This window comes from Cannabis sativa, chromosome 7, assembly GCF_029168945.1.
Source record: "Cannabis sativa cultivar Pink pepper isolate KNU-18-1 chromosome 7, ASM2916894v1, whole genome shotgun sequence".
Taxonomy (NCBI): Eukaryota; Viridiplantae; Streptophyta; class Magnoliopsida; order Rosales; family Cannabaceae; genus Cannabis; species Cannabis sativa.
This window is the reverse complement of record NC_083607.1, coordinates 36,793,059-36,802,140: the sequence shown is the minus strand read 5'-3', so window position 1 is coordinate 36,802,140 and position 9,082 is coordinate 36,793,059. Positions and strand designations below refer to the sequence as shown.

Below are 9,082 nucleotides of genomic sequence, written 5' to 3'. Positions count from 1 at the left end.
GAAAAATAATTGAAAAGGAAAGTAACTTCCTTACCTTTGACTCACGTGTGGAGAGAAAAAAGGAAACCAAAAAAGGTTTTTCAAAAATAGTCAATGTTTCCTTAAATGGAAAAAGGAAACCAAATATCCCCACAAAATCTAAGAAATAAAAACCCTTACCAAATCCGAAATTGCCACCAAAAAGGAAACCAAAAATAATTGAATATTTAAGAACACGTTTCCTAGAATAAGACCAAAACTCCACAAATAAAGGAAACACAAAATAGAGTATACAATTAACACATGTTTCCATAAAATGAAAAAATAAAAGAAAAAAAATATTTACAAGGATTCGAAAATGAATTCGAAAAAAATATGCCCCCCTTTGTCTTTTATTTTTTCAAACAATGCCCCCAAAGAAAAATTGCACATAAAGAACAAGAGAACACACCAAGACACAAAAAGCACTAATCACCACTTAAGAGCAAAAATTGTGTCTTAGAACATGATGAAACATAACAAAAAAATTACAAAATTTTTAACAAAGCTCACTTGACAACTCGATCACGAACCTCTTTTTTTTTTTTTTTTTTGATTAAATGACAGAAAAATAAGATAACCTTGATATTTTTGCAACTAGAATTCATAATGTCCATTTGTCTTTGTCCCTGATGAAAAAATCAAACTCATAAGAATAATCAGAAATTATTTTATCAAACTAATGAAGTAAGAGAATGAGGTCATACCGGTTCACAGGAAAAATTGACTCCATCACTAAGAATATTAAAGCACATCAAACAGTATGTAACAGCTTTATAACACCATTTTCAAGAAGAAACAATTTTTACCACAAACTGTGTCAAGCATTAGTGTGTGAAAGTGTAAGCAGGGAACATTGCCCAATTTGTCAAAAAGACTTTTTCTGATAAATTGTACCCATAGGAGACGCTGTCACACTACCTCAATGGTAGCCCTTTTCAATGGTAGCGTATCTTCTACATAACTCCTAATTACATAGTTCCAACTTACTCAGAGATGGCTTTCACACATTGAGATAGGTAGCTCTATTCATCCAATGGAGCTTGAACACACAGTTTTTGAACAACATTATTCGAAAATGGTAGCTTACATAACACTGTTTGATGAACTTGAATATTCCTGTGAGGAGTGGACAATTTTCCTGACAAACCTGCATGACATCATAATATTACAACATTAGCAATAAAATAATGACTGGAATTCTTATAAGGTTGAAATTTTCTTCTAGGACAAAGACAAGACATTATGAACTCTAAGACAACTCAAATATCAAGGATTATGAAAAACAAAAGCATTAAACAGTACAAACCCCTAAGGATTTCCTTAGAGAAATAAATCGGATCGAGTCAAGAGCCTTAGTAAAAATATCTGCAATTTGTTTGCTAGTTTCAACATATTCTAAGACAAGAATTTTATTTTCCACAAGCTCTCTAATAAAGTGATGACAAATGTCTATGTGCTTTGTGCGAGAGTGTTGAACATGATTCTTAGAAATGTTTATAGCACTAGTGTTATCACAGAAGATGGTTAAAGTTTTCAAATCAAACCCATAATCAGCCATCATTTGTTTCATCCATAACAATTGGGTACAACAATTACCCGCCGCAATGTACTCAGCCTCAGCTGTGGACAGAGAGATTGAGTTTTGCTTCTTGCTATGCCATGAAACCAGATTGTTTCCAAGATAGAAACATCCACCACTAGTACTTTTTCTATCATCTGCATTACCTGCCCAATCAGCATCACTAAAGCAAACAAGGTTAGAATTAGTGTCTTTTGAAAACCAAATCCCAAAATCAATAGTGCTATTTACATAGCGAATGATTCTTTTCACAACAGAAAGATGGGATTCCAGGGAATTTGCCTGATATCGTGCACAAACACCAACACTATAACAAATGTCAGGACGACTAGCAGTAAGATAAAGCAAACTACCTATCATACTTCGATACAAAGTTTGATCTACCTTTACTCCTTGTTCATCTTTGCTTAATTTCAAAGTTGTGCTCATGGGAGTGTTGGTATGTTTGGCTTTCTCAAGACCAAACTTTTTCACCAAATTCTTTGCATACTTGCTTTGAGGGACAAAAGTTCCCTCATCTGATTGCTTCACTTGAAGACCGAGAAAATAAGTGAGTTCACCTACCATACTCATTTCGAACTCCTTTTGCATTTGGGAAAAAACCTGCACTTCAGAGTTAGAAGTAGTTCCAAAAACAAGATCATCAACATATGAAAAAATAATATCAAATTGAATGTGTGTGATGAACTGTGTTTTAATAACATTTCCTTTTCTATAACCATGAGAGTGTAAAAACTCAGATAGACGCTCATACCAAGCACGGGGTGCTTGTTTCATGCCATACAAAGCCTTGTCTAAAACATGATCAAGAAGGTGGGAATCCTTAATCGCTCCATTTTGTTGTGGGATTTTAGGAGCAGAAAGATTATGAAAAATACCATAGGATTTACAGAATTTACCATACACAGTATTTTCAAAATCTTTTCCATGATTACTCTTACCACGAACTATCTTACCAATGTTGCAATCTTTTTGAACTTTTAATTTCAAGCAAAGATACTTAAGAACATCAAAAGTATCAATATTTTCTCTAAAAAATTCTACCCATGAAAACCAAGAGAAATCATCAACACACATAAAAATATACCTCTTACCATTCAAGCTTTCAACCTGGATTGGACCCATTAAGTCCATATGTAGGAGTTCGAGAACTACGGAAGTATTCACATCAGAAACACTCTTATGAGAAATTTTCAGTTGCTTACCAAGCTGACATGGTCTACATTTTCCCAAGGACTCCTTACCTAATTTAGGTAATCCTCGAACAATTCCTGCATTAGACAATCTCCTCAGATTTTTAAAATGAATATGACCAAGTTTTTCATGCCATAAATCAGTGGTGTTAATAACAGAGTGACAAGTAGCATAGGTAGTGATGGTGTAACGCTTATCATTAGATTCGAACCCTTGCAAGACAATTTCACCAAGAATATTATACACATAACAATGATTACTATCAAAGCTCACAAGATAACCACCGATCACAAATTTGACTAATGCTAAGAAGATTAGCTTTTAGTCCATCAACCAACATGACATTCTTCAATCTAGGAAGCCCTTCGAAATTGAGAGTTCCTATCCCTATGACTTTTCCAACAAGACCGTTACCAAAAGTAACTTCTTCACCTCGCATTGGTCTGATGTTCTCAAGATATTCTTTTTCACCTGTCATGTGTCTAGAACACCCACTATCAAAGTACCACATGCTAGTAGCAATAGTTTTAAAACAAGAAGAACCTACCAAGCATTTATTTTTGACAACCCTTTTTTGTTTTTGTAAAACATGTTTATTTCCAAGGTAATTAGATTTAAACATGTTTTGCATAGTGATGCATTTAGGTCGAATGTGACCTTTTCTCCCACAAAAATGGCAAATAGGGATGAAACGTCTTCCATTCCCTTTAGAATTGTCAAACTTACCGTGGTGCTTCTTTTCGTAACGACGAGTGCTTTCTTTGTAGAGACAGAAACCTGCGAGGTAGAAATAGTTCTTCCAGAAACAAAACTATTAGATTTAACAAAAGTGGTATTAGAATTAGGTTGATTAGAAACATAACCCAGACCAACATGATTGGTTTGGCCAAATTTTTGAATTTTTTCAAAGATGGTGGAACCTGGATTTAGCATTTTCACATTCTTTTTAATGTTATCAAGTTCCTTGGTTAAAGAAATAATTTTAGACTCTTTTAAAGATAGTTCAGATTCACAACATTTAAGTTTATCTTCCAACTCATTAATGTTGTTACACAAGACTTTATTATCTTTAACCAGGGAGCGATTTTCAGCACATTTTTCCATCAACTTACCAAATATTACCTTGTAGGATTCAACCATAGAATTCTCATCAATTTCTGACTCATCTGATTCGGATCTAGATTCTTCCTTGTTGTCATCGATCGAGGTATTATTCATGCACATGAATTTTCCTTTTTCCCCGCAAATTTCTTGACAAAACACTTGTTAGAGCAACTTTTTCTTTTTCATCTTCACTACTTTCAGAATCATCACTCCAAGTAACATTCAATCCCTTTTTATTTTTCTTTAAGGTATTGGCACATTCAGATTGAATATGACCATACCCTTCACACTCTCTGCAACGAATACTTTTGTTAGATGAAAAAGGTTTAGAGGGATTGTTACTTGAAATGTTACCATTTGAGTTCTTTGAAAAGTTCATTTTATTTCCAACAGATTTCATGTATCTTTGGAAATTTTTTGCTAACAAGGCCATTTCCTCATCATTTTCATCATCAGAAACAATAATTTCAGAATCATTGAAAGCATTACCATTGATTTTCTCATTCGAGAGACTTTGCTTACTCTTTTTCTTGATCTGTTGATTCAACTCAAAAGTTCTTAAAGATCCCATGAGTTCCTCAACCTTCATTTGGCCAAAGTCTTTTGCCTCTTCCATTGCAAGCAATTTTGTATCAAACCTGTCAGGAAGAACTCGAACAATTTTTCGAACCAAGACAGATTCATCTAATTTTTCTCCCAAGGCAAAGAACTCATTAGAAATATCAGATAATCTTTCATAAAAATCATTTAAAGTTTCAGTATCTGACATTCTCAATTCATCAAATCTAGTTTGCAACATAGTAAATCGTGATCTCTTTACATCAGGAGTACCTTCAAATTGAATTTGAAGGATTTCCCATGCTTCCTTTGCAGATTCACAAGATGAGATTAATTTAATAAAACCTTCACCAACACCATTAAAAATAGCATGTAAAGCTTTATTATTATAACCAGACAATTTTTCATCTTCAGTGGTCCAACTGAGTTCAGATTTTACCTGAGTATTACCTTTTTCATCATTTTCAGTAGGTTGAGACCAACCTGTAAGAATAGCTCTCCATGCCTTCTCATCTTGCGATTTGATGAATGCTCTCATCCTGACCTTCCAATAAGTATAATTCGACTCATTCAATAGAGGAGGTCTAGAGATGGAACTTCCTTCTGCAAACAAAGACATCTCACACAAAACAAGTTAAACGGAATAACCTCAAGATCTCACTAAGAGTTTAGTGACTCGCTCTGATACCAATTGAAATTCCGTATTTTAATATTTCCAGTTTGATTATTTAATTAAATGATTAATTAAATGCGGAATAATAAAGCTGTATGCGAAAACGATTTTACGTAGTTACAGAATGCAACTCCGTAACTCCAGAGAAACCCAGAAAAACAAACAGTGCATAAAAGTAAAAACACACAAGATTTTTGTACGTGGTTTCAACATTCCTTTCAGATTGTTACTAGTCCACGGGGCCACGCCCAGAGATAAGATTCATTAGATCGGTATAAAAAATACAAAGTAATTGACTTATGCATAAATAGACTCCCTCTTATTGTATGTCGCAAGCTTGATGTATTCCACCTACTAACCGAATCTTGATAAAACTCCAAGAGCTCGAACTCCCTTCGATCACCTTGAAGAGTGCTTGAATCCTCCCGATTCGAGGCTTAAAGGCTATCTCCCGAAAGCCTATACAACCATCTCCCGAAGGTTGTGTGCTTGTATCATCCCGATGCAAGACTTCAAAAGCAATCTCCCGAAAGCTTGTAAAACCCTTCTCCCGAAGGTGTGCTTGTATCCTCCCGATGCAAGACTTCAAAAGCAATCTCCCGAAAGCTTGTAAATACCCTTCTCCCGAAGGTGCACTGATGTTCTTCTTCGTTGTAGACTTGAATACAGACTCAAGACAATACAAACAACAAATAAACAGAGTAAGAGTAGAACAACTCTTCTCTACAAAACAAAGACTCTCTTTTCTAAAGATATGAATGGAATTCAAAGATACAAGAGAGGTACCAAGAGAGGTACTAAACAAAGACACTCTTTCCTTAAGATATGAAAGCAATTCTAAGTGTATGAAAGAGATACAAAACCTAGCAGCTATAGGATGTATTTATAATGAATATACATCTCATAGACAGCTTACATTCGGTCTGAACAAGACCTCAACCCACTAGAAACTTCCCTAAAATAATTCTTCAATCAGTCCAGGAATTTCCGTTTCTGTACCTCCAGAATCGTGGGCAGTAACTACAACTTTCCTTTTATAGAAAAGGAAAGTTTAGCTCCGGTTTTCTCTTCAAGAAACCTGATCTTAGAAAATGGGAAACTCAACACAAGATCAGAATAACAGCTGGTTAGCAAAGAATCAATGTGTAATCAAAACTTACCATTTTTACCTCAATTTCCATAAATAGGAAAGTTAGTCAACTTTCCTTCCAAGTTTAGATTCACACAAATATGGAAACCATATCAATAATGCCAGCCGAAATATACATTAAATAATAAAATATTTTTGTCAATTAAATATGCCAAAAATGGAATTAACAAGAATCAACATTTTCTTTGAAATAAAAATCATTTAAATTATATAACAAAATTAAGTACAAAATATATTCTAATTATATTATAACAAAATTAAAAGTATACATTACAAAATATGCTAAATCCTTACTAATAAAAACTGTGCACAAAATAAGAATTGCCTAAAATTAAGATATTCAAACTCATCTAATATGCTTACTAATTCATAATTAATTAAAAGATAGAAAAAGTATATACCTCTAGCTAGCCAGCAAACCAATCAACACTTGGAAGAAATCGTGTTCTCCCTTCAATTTAGACCCTTGATGATTAACCGCAAAACCTACGAACAAATACAATTATTAAAAAGTTCAAAGGATAAGCTTTGTTTCATGTGATCACGTCCTTTGAGAAACTTGAAAAGCTCATGCAAACACAATAGAAAAGCAATTAAGTGTGTATACATCCTGCATGTGGTATCTATATATATATATACATTAACATATATGTATGGAAAGAGATCAGCTAGAAAGCTAAAATCCATGCACGATTATATTTATTTATTTAATTTGTTTAAGCTACTCTTTTTTCTATAAGAAGCTATATCAAATAATTAAATTATGTCTCCTTTCTTTTCTCATATATTTGTGGTATAAGTGAGTAGCAATATATATACATTCCATCAAGCTCTTTCAATCAAATTTGATCGACTACGGTACTGTATCAACTTGAGTAAGATTCCCAATCCAAAATTGTCAAAGATAAAGAGCATTCATCCCATGTATATATAATTTAATTCAAGCTAATCATTTGGAAAGATTAAATTGTTTATATTTCTTGAAACTTTAAAATGCCAATTCACAAGAAAAGATTCATGTGCTATATTTCAAACCATAATGTCCTACATACTTGAAGCAAAATACATTTGTTTTTACAATAATCCCAACACAAATAAGACACCTCATCTTGAGATTATACGAATACTAATTGAGTTTTGTTTGTAGCATATTATATTATACCACAATGTAATTTTCTTGTGAAGAAATGAGACCAAAATTTAATTTTGGGCTGCAGCATGTACAATAAAATAGCAAACACTCACACTATAACCATACAACACAACCCACTTAATAATGTACTGGAGGAATGTGCAAAGAATGAGAGACTTAGAAGCATAGGTTCATAGGTTTTGTGTAGATATAAACATATGTGACAAAAGCCATGTTGATGAGCTCATTAATGGACTCATTCTGTGTTGATCCACCTATTGATATCATATGGGCACTGAAGATGTGAAGTTTTCTTTTTTCTTTTTTCTTTTGCAGAAACTACAAAAACAATTATTGTCTCTTTTCATGTACAAAAACTTGTGTTGTGTTCATTTTTTTGTTTTATATATTTACTCACAGCATATGCAAAAAGGAAAAGTACTTAATAATCCATTTCTTTTAGCTGTTGAGATGAAATTACATCTAGCTCTTAGCTCGAAAAAAAAGATTCCTAATCTCCAAAATTTCTCAAATAAAATAGAATAAATTAAATAAAAATGCTAAAATTACATTGTAAATACACACAAATAGAAATCAATTAATACAAAATTCTTGATAAAAAAACCTTGAAAAAGAATTACCTTAATTAGGGCTTTTCAATTTCTTCCCCAACAACATCATCATGAGCATCATTAAAAACTAAGTAGTACACGAAGCACTGCAGAGAAAAAGAAAAATGCATCAATTAATCATAAGCCTAACCTGATTCCTAATTTTTCATTGAAAATGCATTAAGAACCATTTTTGGCCAAAAAAAACACCATTTTCGGCCAAAAAAAAACCAAAACTCACCAAAATGAACCTCCAATCAATTCTCAAGCTTCCTTTATGTTGTATGAAGCTTACCCAAATATATTTCAATCTAAAACATTCAAATGCAAACTAATATTTCAATAATTTACTAACTTTTTAGACAAATAAATTAACAACTATTAGGATAAGAATATATAAAAAAAAAATAAAAATAAATCAATAGAATATATTTAAGTTCACCTTTTTTTTGAAATGGTTGTGATGAAATAGAAGAAGAGAACATCAATGTTTGAAATTTTAGATTAGGGGAGAATGGCTGCCATTTTCTTTATGGGGAAGAAAATAGGGTTTTTTTTGAAGATGTAATGGAAAGAAGATGAAAAGAGTGGTTATATGGGCGGGCTGGGCTTTTTTTGACCAATCTCGGCGGGCCAATATAGGCCCGCCGTTATCGGTAACCAGCTGTGGTTACCAATAACGGCGGGCCTATATTGGCCCGTCGAGATTGGTCAAATTTTAAGTTTTAGAATGTTTTTTTTAAAAAATATGGTCTATCTCGACACGCACACGCGAGCCTGCCGAGATTGCTCAAATTTGAAGTTTTAAAAAATAGCAATAACGGCGGGCCTACATAGGCCTGCCGTTATTGCCATGCTCAAAATTTTTTTTAAGAAAATCAGGCCTATCTCGACACGCACACGTGAGCCCGCCGAGATAGGGCTGCCGAGATAAGCCTTTTTTTTTTGTAGTGAGAGTATTATCAAGATCTGAACCTGGATCTCTTTTACTGAATCCTTGATGCTGAAACTCCTTTGCTGATGATCTTTCTTCATGATCTTCCTCAATATGACTGAGGTA

General features: G+C 33.3%; 1 long non-coding RNA gene across 1 annotated transcript; it reads right to left on the bottom strand.

Moving 5' to 3' along the window:
• Window positions 1-6,503: 6,503 nt before the first annotated feature.
• On the bottom strand, window positions 6,504-8,564 carry LOC115698315 (uncharacterized). Its single transcript, XR_004008089.2, has 4 exons — window positions 8,465-8,564; window positions 8,264-8,333; window positions 8,053-8,129; window positions 6,504-6,765 (listed from the first exon to the last, which is right to left on the bottom strand). It is a non-coding gene; the product is annotated as an uncharacterized LOC115698315 (long non-coding RNA).
• Between the last annotated feature and the right edge of the window lie 518 nt (window positions 8,565-9,082).